The sequence below is a fragment of the Myotis myotis genome, unplaced genomic scaffold (genome assembly GCF_014108235.1).
Source record: "Myotis myotis isolate mMyoMyo1 unplaced genomic scaffold, mMyoMyo1.p scaffold_m19_p_13, whole genome shotgun sequence".
Classification (NCBI taxonomy): Eukaryota; Metazoa; Chordata; class Mammalia; order Chiroptera; family Vespertilionidae; genus Myotis; species Myotis myotis.
This window is the reverse complement of record NW_023416317.1, coordinates 39788537-39806073: the sequence shown is the minus strand read 5'-3', so window position 1 is coordinate 39806073 and position 17537 is coordinate 39788537. Positions and strand designations below refer to the sequence as shown.

Genomic DNA, 17537 nt, shown 5'->3' with positions numbered 1-17537 from the left:
TATTCTCTTTCTGTAATCTGTCATGGACCAGCCAATACATAGTATTTCCATCGGGAAGTCTTCCCTGCTGTTCCCAGTTTGTCCAGTAACAGTATTCCAAAATGTTGGGTATATAGATGTGTGTGAGGAAATACCTCCTAGCTCATTTTGTTTTAGATTTCCTATAACTTTTTATCACTCTGTGGAATAGATAACAGTGAAATATTAACAGATAGCAGAGAGAGGGCAGTTTTTCAACTGTATTCAATTACACTAAATTTTACTTCTTTTGTTAACAAGGAAAATACAATTTTTAACAAATGTCAGAAAGGATTATTAGCAGGTGATTTGTTAGTACTTAGAATGCACTGTGGTGATCCAGGGGGATTAAGAATGGACACACCAAATACAAACTGTGCTATGCATGGGCCATGCCATTTTTCTTTTCAATATGTTCATTAAAATTACAGATTAGGAGAATAAAATGGATAAAGTACATCTGAACTCCATTTTGGTTTAATATGAGGTCTTTAAAAGTCTCTCAAAAAATGTATGAAAGCAAGTGGCAGAATGAGGGTCATATTCAGATTCTTCTTGAATGTTGGTATTGTGCCAACCAGTTATCACATCATTCTTGGTTTACACCCATTAACAACTTCTTCCTATTTTGGTTAGGTATATATACAAGTCTTTGATGCCTTCTTCCCTTATTACAGTCAATGGCATTGGCCTAGTGTCAAAATCAATACAGCAGTCTGGCAGCCACAAATCTGACTTTTATGCATGTATTATTTATGACCAATGTGACTGTAAATAGTAAGGTCCCAAAGTAACTGGGTTGTTGCAAACTGCACTTTGAGTGTATCCTTGTGAGCAAGAAAGAGAATTGCAGCCTAGATGATAACCCAGTTTGGTCCACGTGGAATAGGCTCAGTACATTTTAGCAGATCTGCTAACTGACCAAATAAATTGTTGGCACAAAAAAGCTCTCTAGTGGATAATCTGTGATTAGTCCTGCTTTTTCACCATTTTCCCAATGACTAAAATGAAGACATAAAAAACATGTTTATCAAAGCTATGGATAACATAAAGCTGGATAGAAAGTTAACACACCAGTCAGAAGTGAAGAATTAAAAGATCTAAACATGTCAAACGATAGGTTAAAACAAACAATAAAAATTTAAAAGGAAAAAATACATTTAGGTTCAAAGCAGTATTTTTGTAAATGGAGGAGAGCTGGATTAAATGTAAAGATATGGATTTTTTGAAATGTAAATTATTATAAAAAATGTAACACAAAGAAAGAAAAGTACTTAGGCCATCAGTGCACAGCTTGATGCATTTTTACAAAGTGGACACACTCAAGTAACCACAACCTAGAACAAAATGTAGAATATTGCTAGCACCCCAGAAATCTTCCCTTTGTTTTTTCCCATCCCAAATGTAACGACTATTCTGACTCCCACCTCTCTATACGTTAGTTTTTCATGTTTTTGAACTTATATAAATGTAATCATACAGTAGATATATTCTTTTATTTCTTTTATATCTTCTTTCTTTTAATATCATGTGTGTGAGGTTCATATGTATTGCTAATTGTTCTGTTTTTAATTTCACTATTATATAATATTCCACTGTATGAATATACCATAATTTATTTATCCTTTCTACTACACATGAATTTTCGCCCCAGGAATTTTCTGTTTAAATAAAGCTTAAGTGACAGTTGCGCACTGTGACAAGGTGGCAGCAAAGACAAAGTTTACATATTTTCTTTGCTTATGTCTGGCTTTGAAAACAAGTGCATGCATTGATTTGGCTTTCATGTGACTTCTAAAGCTGTAAAAATGGCACAGAAAAGTGATATAGTCACCTATATTACTGAAGGGAGACAGCTACCGTAAAAGGTACTTGGTTCTTAGTTTATCGTATTTTCTTCCTCTGCAAAATTTGGCCCATACACTGAATATTATTAGAAGCCTACATTTAAAGATACAAATTATTTGACTGTAATTTGTGTCAACAGATGGGCTGCATAAATATAACTTAGATACTTATAAAATGAAGAATATTTCAAACAAGATGAAAATAAAGAACTCGTTTCTTCTTTAACATGGATTAATTTCTTGCCATAAGTTTCATGCCAATATCTGTATCACTTTATTTTAGGCATTTTCAGCAAAACTATTACTTTTCAGTGCTTTAAAATAAAATGCATTGCTTTCTACTAGGTCTACGAATGCCCATATGACAAACATCTTTTTTTCCTTCTTTTTTAATCCTTACCTGAGGATATGTTTAAAGAGTGGGAGGAAGAGGGAGGGAGGGAGGGAGGGAGGAAGGGGGGAGAGAGAGAGAGAGAGAGAGAGAGAGAGAGAGAGAGAGAGAGAGAGAGAGAGAGAGAGAAAGAAAGAAAAGGAGAGAGGGAGAAAGAGAGAAAGAGAGAAGTGAGAGAGAAACGTCTATCAGTTGCTTCAGTCCCGACCAGGGACTGAAGTGAAGAAAATAACTGGAAGTAACCTGAATTAATTCCTGGTGTGTGCCCTGACCAGGAATTGAACCAGAAACCTTTTGTTTTACAGACAAGGCTCCACCCAACTGAGCCACCGGCACAGGGCCTGCAAACATCTTCATGGAAAAGGAAGACCCTGCTCTCCAGTATACCTGATTCTGTGGGAAGAATGAGAATGTGCGCATATGCACAAGCACACATGTGCTCTTACGGAACAACATTTCAATACTACACACCAACACAGCAAATAGACTTCTGAAGTGTTAAAGATGTGACAAGCAAAATGACTATTTGCTTATCAAAAGTACTATTTGCTTGGTACTACAAGACTTAAAAAAGTCTTCGTTCTCAGCTTAGTCTAATGCCAGTAGGCAGAAAAGAAAACCAACTGACAAATAGGTACAGTATAAATGTCAGACTGTGAAAAGTTTCATGAAAGAAGTTGCCAGGTTGATGTAATAGAAAATAACCAGTGTGGAACTATTTGTATAAGGTGGTCAGGAAATGTACCTCTCATTAGATGAGGCATGAAGAATGACAAGTTGATGCTCATTGTGAAGGATGGATCAAACGTGTCCCAAGAAAGGGATCAGCAAACCCTGATGAGCAAAAAGGAGGCTGAGGAGGGCTGCAGTGGTGAGGCAGGTGGAGAGGTCATGAAGGCCTTGTGAGCCAATGTAAGAAGTTTCAATTTTATTCTAAATGCAATGGAAAGCCAATGAAGAGTTCTAAGCAGGGCAGCGACAAACCACTGACAGAGATTAAAATTCTCATAGAGATTGTTAAACTTTCTCTTTTACAGAGGAAAATATCAAGTTCCAGAGTTTAGCGTCATCAAAAGTTACCTAGTTTGAAAGTGTCAAGAGCATAGGTTACTGTAAGTTTTCCTTTCGATAAGAAAAAGGCCAACCTTCAGACACATAGAAAGGTATTCTTACTTATAGGAGAAATGCACTTATAATTAAACATTCTTTCTTATCTATTAGATTGCTTAAGGTCAAATATTTGGTGGTGCCACAAAGCATTGGTGAGAATTTAGGGAAAAGGCAGGTGCATCTAAAATTGGAGTATAATTTGGTATAGCTTCTGGAGAGCAATCTGGCAATATAGAACATTTCACTTACGTTGTAACAATTCCAATTAAAGAAATTTATCCTACAAATATATTTTCACAAACACACAAAGACCCTATGTACAAAGATACTCAGTGAAGCATTATTTGTGATGGCAAAATATTGGAAATAACCTCTGTATCTATTGTAGGGAACCTGCTGAATAGATTACGTTATATTCAGTGAACTACAGGGTGGGGGCAAAAGTAGGTTTACAGTTTTGAGTATGCGAAACAGACCTTATTCTTGTATTGTTTATTCATTATTGTATTATTTTCCACACCAACAACTGCAAACCTACTTTTGCCCAACCCTGTATAATGGAACGAATCTACTTACATGAATATGGGACAATCCTGAAGATGATAAATGAAAAACACAAATGCAGGAAAAAAGTCCTTGGAAGGGAAATGAAAACACTGGGGAACAGGGAGGAAGACTTAATTTTACTGTATACCTTTGTGCTGTTTGAACATTATACTGTGTAATCTGGTTTTAAAAGCAAACCACCAAAGAACAGGTGATGTTTTAAAGTGAGAAGATGAGGAAGGTAAGAAAAAAAGTGAGGAAGTGAAGAAAATAACTGGAAGTAACCTGAATTAAACAGATATATTATCTTTTATGAGTTGTGTGTTATTTCTTTATTGTATAAACTATTGCTTTATATAATCTATAGGGATAGACATTAAAATAAGTTAGTGGACAAATATAGGGCAAACAACTATGCGATATATTTTACATCCTTTAAAAAGGATGATTTGCAAATAACTGCACAAAAGAATTCAAGGTTATCTAAAGTATGGCTGGTGGCAATAAATTGAATTACTGTGTGTTTAGCAAGATCACTTCACAGCTCAGCTACTGCAGGTGTGAAGAGTGGGGGTTGCTGGACTGGAAATCAGGAGGCCAGGAGTTCTAATCCTGACCCCTGGCATTTACTAGCAACATGATCCCAATCACACTATTTAATCTAAGCTTTCATTTCTTAGGATAATTCTCTCCTAGTGAGAGAATCAAGTGAGATAATGAGTACAAAAGTATAGTATAATCCTGTATAATAAAAGGCTAATATGCAAATCAACTGAATGGTGAAATGACTGGTTGCTATGACGTGCACTGACCACCTGGGGGTAGATGCTCAACACAGGAGCTGCCCCCAGCCTGCAGGCCCTAGGCCAGCCACGGTGGGTGCCAGCGGGGGCCCTCCCAATCGCCCCGCCAGTCATCCCACAGATTGGCCCTGGTCGCCGTACATGCCAAAGGACCCTACCCATGCACGAAGTTCATGCATCGGGCCTCTAGTGTTAGTATAAAACATCAGGCATTTAAAAGTACAGTATAGTATCTACTAACACACAATCCTCCATAACCACCATGTCAGTAGAACTGGAAACTGAAATGAAGGCCCAACGGAAGCTTAAAGTCTAGTCCATTCCCCTGCAGAAGTACACTGCAACCACAGGCAATTGTTTTGATTTATTTCAGTCCTTATTTAGATACTTGTGGGAAGATTAATTTATCTGACTTATTTAATTGTTCATGATTTTATGATTTATTAACAAATGAGACTTTTAATGAGAACGTGGTATTTTGTGAGGCATTATTCTGTATTCTATGTAGAAAATAACTTCCCAATCCCTGAACACTGAGAACATAATGAATGAAAAAGAAAAAATGTGAGTTTTGTTAATCTTTTCAATGATTAGTCTTTCCTTTAAGAAGTCCATCTTGGAAATTTATAGCTGCAAAATCCAGTTTGGGTTGAAAATTTTCCCATTTCTATAGGTGAGGTAATTTATTCTAGAATTTTAACCCCCAAATCTGTATCTCTAGCTCCTATCACTCACTTGAACTCCAGATATATAAAGCTGCCTAACTAACATTTTCCACCCAGATGTCCTACAGGTTTCTTGTAGGTAACATGTTTCCACCTGGTCATTCAGATGAGAAGCCAGAGAGTCCTCACAGATGTCTCAAATCAGTTTCTCTGGATACGAATGATACTTCTAAAATAGTCCTCCAGGGACATTTAGCAATATCTGGAGACATTTTTGTTACAAATTGGAGCAGGGGCAGAGAGACTGCTGTTGGCATCAGTGGTTGGAGGCCAGGGATACATCCTACAATGGAAAAATAGCCCTCCATGACAAAAACCTATCTAGTCCAAAGTGTCAATCATGCTGAAGTTGAGAAATCCTGTTCTATCATATCTGGAATGTAAACTCTATACCAGAGACACTGCTGCACACCCAGTATTTCGACTTGTATATCTGTCACATATTTACTGAATAAAGAAATAAAAAAAGAATTAATATACTGTTACCCTCGTCTTCATCCGCGACACGCAAACTTCATACTTTTCTAGCCTGGACTATTGTGTTAGCTCCTATTATTCTCCTTTTCTCCATGCTCCCTAGGGTTGTAGCTTATTCATCTTTACACAGAGAGGAACTTCAAAGTATCAAAGGCTCAATAAATCTCCGCTTTATAAATCATCCTTGAAATGCATTTCAAAAAGCAACCAACTTACAAGAATTTTTGGTAGGTTCTGCTAACATACTGGTATCATACAAAAAATGTACCCGATTGCTTAGAATAGCTACACCTATATAAATCAATGTAGCTATCTGATTCTAGATCTATTTTATTTACAATCTTTAACTTCTGTCTGACTTTGTTTCTCTTTACTTTCCACAGGGCAAGCTCTGCATAATACTTGCAAAGACCAGTCTATCATATCTTCCCCGAATTCAGTGGCAAGCCATGATTACAAACTGTATCTGATCTTGGCCAGCTAGGAACTGAGAGCATTCCTTCTCTAGTTTTCCTTGGACCTGTGTGAGCAAATCTCTAAGAGGCTGCTATCTTATCAAGAGATCCAGCTTCAACTCTGAGGAAAAAAAATCAAGGAAACTTGATCATTTCCATAAAGGGATTGGTATTTGGCTGGTAGTCTTAAAAATTAACTCAGACCTTCCTACTATATCCAAGCTTGAACAAAATAACATTACATATAGCAACCCAAACAAGTAATGCATTTAAACAGAGAATACCACAATGTTTTCTTACATGTAGAATACCATTTCCCCATCCCATTTCTTAAGTGGATGACAAAATTTGTTTTCAAATTTACAGACACTTAATGAACACAGATGTCTGTTCTATGCCTTGATGTGATACCATCAGGGGCTCTTTCCTATAAGGTTAGGAAAATGCCAAATTTGAAGCTTTTTCCAGCTCAGCTGTGCACAAAGTTTTCTTCTTTACAAAACTATTCCTTCAACATTACCTTACTGTCTCTGAACTTTCTGTGAGTTGTGGTGTTTCAGAGTTTCCAGTGTTCACTGTTTTCTGGTACTAGTGGGTCCCTACCCTTTGATGTTTGGGATCCTGAAGACTTCATCTTCAAGTTACTCCACCTTGCTCTCTCCAGAAAAACTATGTGAGGGGAGTGTCACTTGTCTAGATTTGAGAATCTTCCTTTGGAAAAATCACCTGATAAGTGAGTTGCCATCTCTCCCTGGCCCTGACAGCTAGAGAGCTCCTCATTTTCCAAACATCTCAACATCTCCAGTTTCTTCTGTTCATTTAACCTCCCTGTTAAAAAGACCCTTTGTGAAGAAATTTAGACCTGTCCATTCCTCCCAGTTACGCTGACAGTAATATCAACAAACACCAACTCCCATTTGGAGTGAGATCACATTCCACAGAGAAAGGAACTCCAGAGCATAGAGGGACATGACAAAATACATGTCTGAAACCCGCACCTGTAAGGCAAGATTCTGATGGGGGAGTGTATGTATCAGATCATTACACACTTACTCCATCAGAACTTGGGTAAAGGTGTAGGTGACTGAGTTACTTCAACCTGAAAGATTAAGTTGGCTTGGGCAATAAGCATTTCAGAGGAGATGATCCTATATATTAAAAGGCTAATATGCAAATTGCCCAAATGGCGGAATGACCAGTCACTATGATGTACACTGACCACCTGGGGGCAGACGCTCGATGCAGGAGCTGCCCCCTAGTGGTCAGTGCTCTCCCACAGGGGGAGTGCCGCTCAGCCAGAAGCCAGGCTCATGGCTGGTGAGCACAGCAGTGGTGGCAGGACCCTCTCCCGCCTCTGTGGCAGCACTAAGGCTGTTGGACTGACAAATGTCGGACTGCCGGCTTAGGTCCGCTCTCTGCAGGGAGTGGGTCTAAGCCATCAGTCGGACATGCCCCGAAGGCTCCTGGACTGTGAGAGGGCACAGGCTGGGCTGAGGAACCCCCTTCCGCCCCGAGTGCACGTATTTCATGCACCGGGCCTCTAGTGACAAATACAGGCCTTTCTTCCAAATCTGGAACTGCATCAGACTATAGAAAGCAAGGAAGAGTGGGATCCTCCCAAAATATGACTAAATAGAACTTCCTTTCACCCTAATGTCCGATTTTCTATTACCTTACAACCGTATTTAATTTGGTTTAGAACAAATAAAGTTGGTACTCCTTGCCCTGAAAATGAAAAAACAAAATCCATCTTACTTCTTAGTAATTCTTAAATTGGTGGTGGCTGGGAGAGATAGCTGGACACACAAATGGATATAATATGTTGTTTTAAAAGTGGGAAAACAATGACCCCTGTTTTGATCTACTTTTATTCATCACATTCATTTTAAAATTTCACACAACATTAAGGTGTAGTACGGCGTTTTTAAAAGGTTTATCAAAAAGGAGAATGCACTAAAAAGAAAAACAATTGACTTATGCTATGTAAGCAATACTATAGCTCAGTCATGATACTGGAGACACAAGGCTGGCTTTGACCCCGTTAACTGTAAAGTGTGAAACGACTTATCCTCTAGCTTAGGATGAGCAAAATCCAGAAATCTGTATTTACTGTGTGACACAGAATTAATACTTAGTGAATTAGGGACACATCTGAGAAAAGCCCTAGATGCCTCTGGAAAGAGGGCCCTTGGCAAAACTGAAAGATAAGCACTCAAAATCTCTTCCTAACTTTCTGTGCTCCTTGCCACTTTTGTCTCCTGCCCAACACACCTGCTTTAGAGAAAGAGCTGCTAAATAATTAACTTATACCAGAGTGTAAAATCTAAGAACCAGCGTTCCTTCTTCCAGAGATAATAGCAATTTAAGTCTTCTTTGTAATTGGGAAATGAAAGATTTCGTTGAGAACTGGGTTTGAATTCCAGTTCTGCTACCTCCTTCCCATGTGACCTTGTGCCACTTAAACTCCATTGGACCTCAGTCTTCTGATATATGAAGTGGAGTGGGAGGTAATGAATACTGTCATATAGCAAAGTTGTATGGATTAGATTAATTCAACACGTTTTTACTGAATGCCTACTGAATCCCCAGGCAGGTCCATACGTCTGGGGGTGTTAGGTCATGGTGGCAGAGCCAGGCATCATGTCAGGGCCGTGGGCTTAGTCGTCCAGGGGCACAGGGTTGGGTGTGCCGGGGCTGGGAATACAGGAGTGACATCAAAATAGACAAAGTCCCTGTGATCCTGGAGCTTACATGATAACTGGAGAAAGAGAAACAATAAATTCATAAATGAAGAAATGTATAACGCAGGAGGGTGAGGTGCCATGGAGAAAAGTCAAGTGTGGTTAGGGGGCGGAGCAGGGGGAAGCTCATAGGAAGCATAGATGGCTGGGAGTTGTCACGCAAGAGCCTCTCTGAAAAGGTGACATTTGAGCTGACACATGACAGGAGAAATGGAGTAAGCCAGGTGAATTTGTGGGGGAAGACAATAAAGGGAGACCGAAGAGCAAATGCAAAGGTTCTGTGGAAGGAGCGTGCTTTGAGTATTTGAGTCAAGAGTGAATTGCCGATTTTGAAAAGTATATTGTGAACAGGGTGATTCTTTATGGTTTTGTGTGCTTTTATTCAGTGATTTGGGAATCACTGAAGGGTTTTAGGCAAAGAATTGATGTAATCTGACTTAATTATAAAAGGATCATATGGGTAGGGGTAGACACTGCAGGGGGAATAAGGCAGAAGCAAGGAGACCAGATAGGAGATTTCTAATACAATCGGGGAGAGGGGAGCAGTTGATGGTGGCTCAGGCCCAGAGTTTTACTAGAGAAATTATGAGAAATGGTTGGATTCTGGATTTATTTTGAATATTTACTTTGAACCAGTAAAACTGGGTCTAGCTAGGCTGTGTGAGAGGAGTCAAGGATGACGGCAAGGTTTTTAACTTTAGCAACTAGAAAACTAGTTTCCACTCATTGAGATGGGGAAGATTAGAGGAACTGCTTTGGCAGGAGTGAGGTAAGGTTGTGTAATCAATAGTTTACTTTGGAACAGTTAAATTTGAGGTGACTGTTGGATGTTCAACTAGAAATATAAAATAGGCAATTCAATGTGTATGAAAGCACTTGACTCATGGCCAAGGCTTTATATGAATATATGAACTCAGGTTAAAAACAAGTTAATTCATGTTACTCCATGCTGAGTGTGTTCTCTCCTCAAGACCAGAGCAAATGAGTAGGCAGTTGGGTTTACACATGCAGACTATGGCTCTTTCCAAAAATCCTGGGGAACACTGTCAACTTTTTCGAACAGTAGCAGAAGCAACAAAAACAAGCCAATGATAATAACCTAGTTAGAATAAAATTGTGGAATTCCTTGTTGAACTTTAGTTATAGATCTATCTCTGGCTTTTAAATGCTGGCTGTCATAGCTTCTTACTATAACTAACTAGCTATTTTATTCACTATTAGCCTTACTTGTCAATTTAAGGTTAAAATCTAATGAGGATAACAAAATGAAAATCTGACGGACCTAAATTATCTATTTCATCATCTGAAAGCTGGTGAGACCTTTCCTATTAACTGAAATTTAATCAGTAAGTGATTCATAGATTTTATTACCCCCATATAACATATAATACTCTCTGAAATGACCTCCAAGTTAAGATTTATTTTCAAACGTGTTTGAAGAAATTTGTAATGAAAGAACAAACTATATTAAAAAGCTTTTAGATATTAACATTAAAGACCTTTATTTCTGACGTGAATATTTCTATGTATACATGTAGTTGTTGTTTTTAAAGATCTTAGGTACAAATTTTATCATACCCTTTTGGAAAATATCGACTGGCAGATACTGTTTTCCATTACCAAAGAATACAATTCTTTCCAGTAATAGATTTGAACACTGAAACAGCATGTCTAACTTGTGCATAGGTTGTCTGAGATACTACAAATAAATAACAAGCATGCTTAATCCTCCTTCCTACCTACTGTTAAATCTTTATAGAATGCCCACTTATTATTATTATTTTTCAAATAAAATATCCAGATCCATAGGAGACAGAAAATAGGCTCCTCTATGTATTTCTACTGTAAAAACAAAGATCTGACATGTTATCTGACATATATCATTAGTACTCTGAGATATGAAACATTAGACATGATGTCACAATATTTTCAGTCAAATAAAAGAATACAGGAATAAAACATATTTCATGATTTTGCTTCTAAGTTTTTCTCAAGTACACTTGTTAATTTTATTTGATGTGGGACATCAAAAAAACCTTGCATATTATTCACAAAAAGAGAAATAATTGGACAAAAGAAAATAATTCCACATTTCACTGGTAGTCAAAAAAATGAAAATTAAAGTAACCATGAGATACCAGTTTTCATCCACTGGGATGGCAGAGATTAAAAAAGGGATTCTTAGAGCTGATGAGAGTGTAGGGAATTCTATACTATCATGTGTGGATGACCATGAAGTAAATGAATACAATGCTTTTCTGGAGGGCAATTTGCCAACCTTTATCAACATTCTAAAAATGTGTATAATCGCCGAAACCGGTTTGGCTCAGTGGGTAGAGCGTCGGCCTGCGGACTGAGGGGTCCCAGGTTCGATTCCGGTCAGGGGCATGTACCTGGGTTGCGGGCATTTCCCTCGTGGGGGATGTGCAGGAGGCAGCTGATCTATGTTTCTCTCTCATAAATGTTTCTGGCTCTCTATCTCTCTCCCTTCCTCTCTGTAAAAAAATCAATAAAATATATTTTAAAAAAAAATAAAAATAAAAAATAAAAATAAAAATAAAAATAAAAATGTGTATAATCCCATTTGCCCAGAAGTTCCATGTCAACAAATATGCCTTAGGAAATAATAATGCAAGTATATAAAATATGTAAGTATAAAGATGTTCATCACATAATCACATCACTGATTATGAGAGAAATTTTGAGAAGAACTTAAATGTCCAATCACAGGAAATTAGTTAAATTTGATAGCCTATATAATAATAGACAAACATGGTAATTAACCGTACCTCCGACACGCTTCCCATTGGCTAATCAGGGCGATATGCAAATTAACTGCCAACCAAGATGGCTGCCGGCAGCCAGGCAGCTGAAGCGAACAGGCGGCTTGCTTGTTCCAGTGAAGGAGGAAGCCAAGGTTCCCCGCCTGCCTCTGCGGGCCTCTGAGCTGCACTCTAAGAAACAATGTTGCAATTATAGAAGCTAAACAAACCCCATGCTTTCAGCCAGCCGGCTGAGCTGGAGTTGCAACAGTGTTTCAATTACAGAAGCCAAACAAATCCAGATACCTGCTTTCAGCAGCCAAGGTCTCAGAGCTGGAGCCAAGCCTCAGAGCTAAAGCCGGCTCTCAGTTCCAGTGACAGCCATAGAAGGTAAATAAATCCCAGAATAAAAAAGAAAAAAAGGAGCGGTTGGGAGCTTCAGTCACCCGTCAGCCTGAAAACGGCCCTCAGTCCCTCACCCAGACTGGCCAGGCACCCCAGTGGGGACCCCCACCCTGAAGGGGGTGTGACCAGCTGCAAACAGCCATCATCCCCTCATCCAGGCTGGCCAGGCTCCCAAGCAGGACCCCCACCCTGATCCAGGACACCCTTCAGGGCAAACCAGCCGGCCCCCACCCGTGCACCAGGCCTCTATCCTATATAGTAAAAGGGTAATATGCCTCCCAGCACCGGGATCAGCGGAGCCGCAAGGCCTCACACCCCAGGATCAGCGGAGCCGCGAGGCCTTCCGGCACTTGGATCAGCGGAGCTGCGAGGCCTCCTGGCACCGGGATCAGCGGAGCAGAGAGGCCTCACTGCCCTGGTGTCAAGAGGAGCCGCTAGGCCTCCCAGCACTGGGATCAGCAGAGCAGCGAGGCCTCCCAGCACCAGGATCAGCTGAGTAGCGAGGCCTCACTGCCCTGGTGTCAAGCGGAGCCATGAGGCCACCCAGCACCGGGATCAGCGGAGCAGCAAGGCCTCATTGCCCCTGTGCCAAGCGGAGCTGCAAGGCCTTCTAGCACCGGGATCAGCTGAGCAGCGAGGCCTCACTGCCCCGCTGTCAAGAGGAGCTGCGAGGCCTCCCAGCACTGGGATCAGCGGAGCCGCGAGGCCTCCTGGCCCCTGGAGCAGCATGACAGGGGAAGGCGCCCCAACCCCCTGATCGGCCCTGCTCTGTGCCTGATGGGGGGAGCTCCCCAACCCCCTGATCGGCCCTGCTCTGTGTGTGACAGGGTATGGAGCCCCAACCCCCCTGATAGGCCCTGCTCTGTGCATGACAGGGGGCAGCGCCCCAACCCCCTGATTGGCCTTGCTCTGTGCATGACAGGGGGTGGCGTCATAACCTCCCCATTGACCCTGCCTTGAGTGTGACAGGGGGCGGCGCCCCAACCCCCCAATTGGTCCTACCCTGAGCGTGACTGGGGGTGGCATCGCAACCTCCTGATCTGCCCTGCTCTGTGCATGACAGGGGGTGACGCCCCAACTCCCCAATCGGCCCTGCTCTGAGCCTGACCAGGGGCTGCACCTAGGGATTGGGCCTGCCCTCTGCCACCCGGGAGTGGGCCTAAGCCAGCAGGTCGTTATCTCCTGAGGGGTCCCAGACTGTGAGAGGGCACAAGTGGGGCTGAGGGACAACCCCCCCCCCCCGACACCAGTGCACAAATTTTTGTGCACCGGGCCTATAGTATTTATATAATTGAATATTTCATAGCCTCTATAATTGTAATGTAGTTATATGCTTATTGGAAATATATATAGTGGTGGGTGAATATATAATGTTAGGTAAAAAATTAATTCTGAAATAATAGGAAGGAATATGGCCCAATTTTTATGTGTATATATATTTGTGTGTGTACATAAAAACATTTATACATAGGTATGCAGAGAACAAAAATCTCAAAAGAAATGGTATGAGTAATTACTTTCTGGATTAGGATTATAGGTAATTTAATTTTTTTCCTTTTGTTTATCTGTAATTACTTTTTATTCCATTACAAGTATGTAGATCTTGCAAAGTTAAAATATTACAATATGCATTAGACTTTTAAAATAAAAAAGTGCAGATTTTGAGCACAGGAGTAATTATCTATAAAATGAATAAGAAAATGTAATCCCCAATAAGATATAAAGCAATGTCTACTTTAAAAATAAGTAGATATCTGAATTATAACATTAAAATGTATGCCTACACTGAAAAAAAATACAGTATTAAAAAAATTGGGGACTTACCAGCATAATAATATGCTTTTATTTTCAGCCACATGTCATTTCTAAATTTTCATTAAACAAATATTTTCCCAAAGAAATAATATTACTAGTGGTTAACAATTCAACTAAAGACTTGGCATCAGATATTTTAGATACAACTAACAATGTTAAACAAAACAAAATTGCTATAGATTTAGTAAAAAATGCATAAACATACTGATTCCATGCATAAGAAAATCAATGTACTAAAAACTTTACTGAGATACAGCATTTGAAAGTACAACTAGTACCTGACCCATTTAAAACTAGTATAATAAGTATAATGAGCAGTATCTATTTATAAAAATTGTTTTTCTTGCCTTATTAGGATTTAGGTGCTGAAGTGTAGGGCTGTCCGAATTGATGAATCCCTACTCCCACAAAGTTCCTGTGGCAAGACGAGTCATCCAAATTGCTCTACTGACCATTAAGCGATATTTTTGAGCACTATAGTACGTAAAGATTCCAAGTGTGAGAGTTTAGGAAAAGTTCATTTCATGAATCCAATCATGCCACAGACTAATTTTATGAATGGATATTTGATAACCATTAGACAGCCGATCAGATTTATTTCTGAGCCTCTGCTCTCACCAACAATTCTACCTGACACCTACCCTACTTTGGGTTCACTCTTCAGAGTACTGGGAAATGTTGAATGAATCCAAGTGTGTGGTAAGGTTGTTGGAAAAGAGCATAGGATGAGGGCAACAGAGAAAACAACAAAGCTTAAGCCCAAATATGGATTGCTTAATTTAACAGAGGACTAGGAAGGCATGAACAATGGTACTTTAAAACTATTAATAAGTCTTTGTTTTAGTTAACAGTTTTCAAAATACCTACAAACTTTTCCCCTTTAGGAGAGTAACATCTGTCTATAAAATTTGATTTCTAATAATTAGGTGGTAATAATATGCTTTGAAAAACTTCCTACCAATTTCTAATAAATGAGCATTTAAATTGTGATTAGCATTACCAAAGTTTGATTTTTCTTAGTCCTAAGAAATTTTCAAATCAAATTCATTCAGTAGAGGGATTTAATTTTTTTCTGGTAATATTCTTTTTGTAAAAAACACTCCCAGTAAAGGGAAGCCTAATAGTAGACAATTAAGAAAAAAAAGGGGGGGGGGGCAAGCCTAGTATTTCAGAAGCATAGCTATTCAAAACCAGACTGTCCAACTATAGGTCAGATTTTTCACATATAGAATTGAAATCTACTTTCCAGTAACTGACACCCTCCTGCTTCTATTTTTGTCCTATGCAGCCATCCAGGATAAAGTCTAACCCCAACTCACACCGCAGAGTTCCTGAAACATCTGAGGCCAGCCAGATATCACATTCCTTCTATGTCCTATTTTTACTAGTAAACATCTCAGGCTAACTGTGTATAATTCAGTGCAAAGTGCACGGTCCCTGGAGTCAGAGGTTCAAGTAGATTTGTGGTTGTACATTACTGAAAAACCTCTCTAAGCTTCACCATCTGTGAAAGGAAACATCCTAGTCTTCCTTGGGTATACTGGAGGAGAAATAAGTAGGTACAGCTTATGCTCAGTAAAGTGCAGATCAAGTTAAGAAACTCAAGACTGTCAATAACTCTCTTTTTCCCAAGCTTATTCATTTGTCCTTAAAATGAGGAGCTTAAAAGTGAATGAGTCACTTGAGATACAGTGCAACCAGTTCAAAGTCCTGAAAATTATACTCCTAAGAATGTCTCCTTAAGCTTTCAAGAACCCCAAGTGCCCATAGAATTTTAGGCAGCCAAGAGGCCACAAATTTTCTTTATAGGAAAATAAAGCAGGTCTCTCTTTTCTATCTGTATCATGATTTCGTTCTCATTCTCAATGAAATACTACATATGTAGCCAGGTTAAATTCTATCTTGTTAGTTTTGGCCTATCCTTCCAGTTCATCAAGGTCTTTTGGAAACTGAACTAGTTTATCTATCTTATTAGCTTTCCCTTCTAGATTTGTTTAATCTACACATTTCTGTCATGTGGAACTTGGATAAGTCCATACATTTTCTGAGATGTATACAGACTACACCAGACATACGAGTAGCACAACTGCCCAATTTGAGCTTTCCCTTCTCTCCCCTGCCCTGAACTTCCTTTTTGAGGAGGCTGTCAGAGAAAGGTCCTCCATCACTGGTACAGTAACTATTCCAGGTGATTTATGGGCTGGTCCAAGGTAGATGGAAAGACATAAGGTTCCAATTCAGTAAAAGGATAAAATAATTATTAGATATATTATGGCTTTGTCACTGAAAACCTACCAAATGCAGCTCTGGGTGATCACTAGTGCTACTAAGTCTCTCAACTTGGATACAATGTATTGTGTAATATAGTAAGAAACATGGGTTTAAATCAGCAGTTCTCAACCTGTGTGTCGTGACCCCTTTGGGGGTCGAACGACCCTTTCACAGGGGTCGCCTAAGACCATCGGAAAACACATATATAATTACATATTGTTTTTGTGATTAATCACTATGCTTTAGTTATGTTCAATTTGTAACAATGACATTGGGGGTCACCACAACATGAGGAACTGTATTAAAGGGTCACAGCATTAGGAAGGTTGAGAACCACTGGTTTAAGCCCTGACACCATTATTTGCTTGCTGAATAATGCTGAGCAAGTTATTTAGTTTCTCTATGCCTTAGTTTCTTCTTTGGAAAAATTAATAGTTATTTTTGCTTTGAAGTAAAAACAACATGCAATCATCAATGGAATGGAAGGAAGGAAGGGAGAGAGAAAAAGAAAGAGAAGAAAGGTAGGAGAAAGGGAGGGGAATTATAGAAAGTCATGGTGAAGGTATAGACTTATTCTTGCTTTTTAAAATTTACTCCAACCTACAACTGAAATAAGTTTTATTTCCCTCGACTTTGAGAAGTAATTCTTATCAAATGAGAATTCTTTCATGATAGTCAATACACACAGTGTTTGCAGGGTCTTTCCCTTTCCAAAGCAGAGAACAAATTTAAACTCATCAAATGACTGGCTTATAGGCAGTAGAAAGGAATGTGAAGAATTCTTAAAGTACACAATCTTGATTTAAATAAGTGAAAGTTCTACCACGTTCTCATGACATTGTACTCCTGCACATGCTCTAGTCATTTATATATGAGTTTCATTAATTATTCATTTGTACTAATATGAAAACACTTCTTTACTGAATTTCTTGGCGTGATTTTTAAGCCTGTGGGTCACACTTTCCATTCTAGTGCATGTGTACACTTCATGTGAGCAGCTGAACCATGGAGGCTCCAGAACTCAGAGTGCCATAGCTGGTGCCATAAGCCCTGCCTTGGTGGGGCTCCCTCCACTTCCAGTCTGGCTTCCAGTGTGGGTGTGGCTCTGGCTCCAGCTTCAGGCTCAAGGGCTGGTACGAGCCCAATTTTACTCCCCTATTTTCAGCCATAA

General features: G+C 39.5%; 1 protein-coding gene across 2 annotated transcripts in view; it reads right to left on the bottom strand.

Annotated features, from left to right (window-relative positions):
- LOC118668232 (ubiquitin-conjugating enzyme E2 E2) overlaps window positions 1-17537 on the bottom strand; it is a 247520-nt gene that overhangs the window by 49344 nt on the left and 180639 nt on the right. The window lies entirely within an intron of this gene.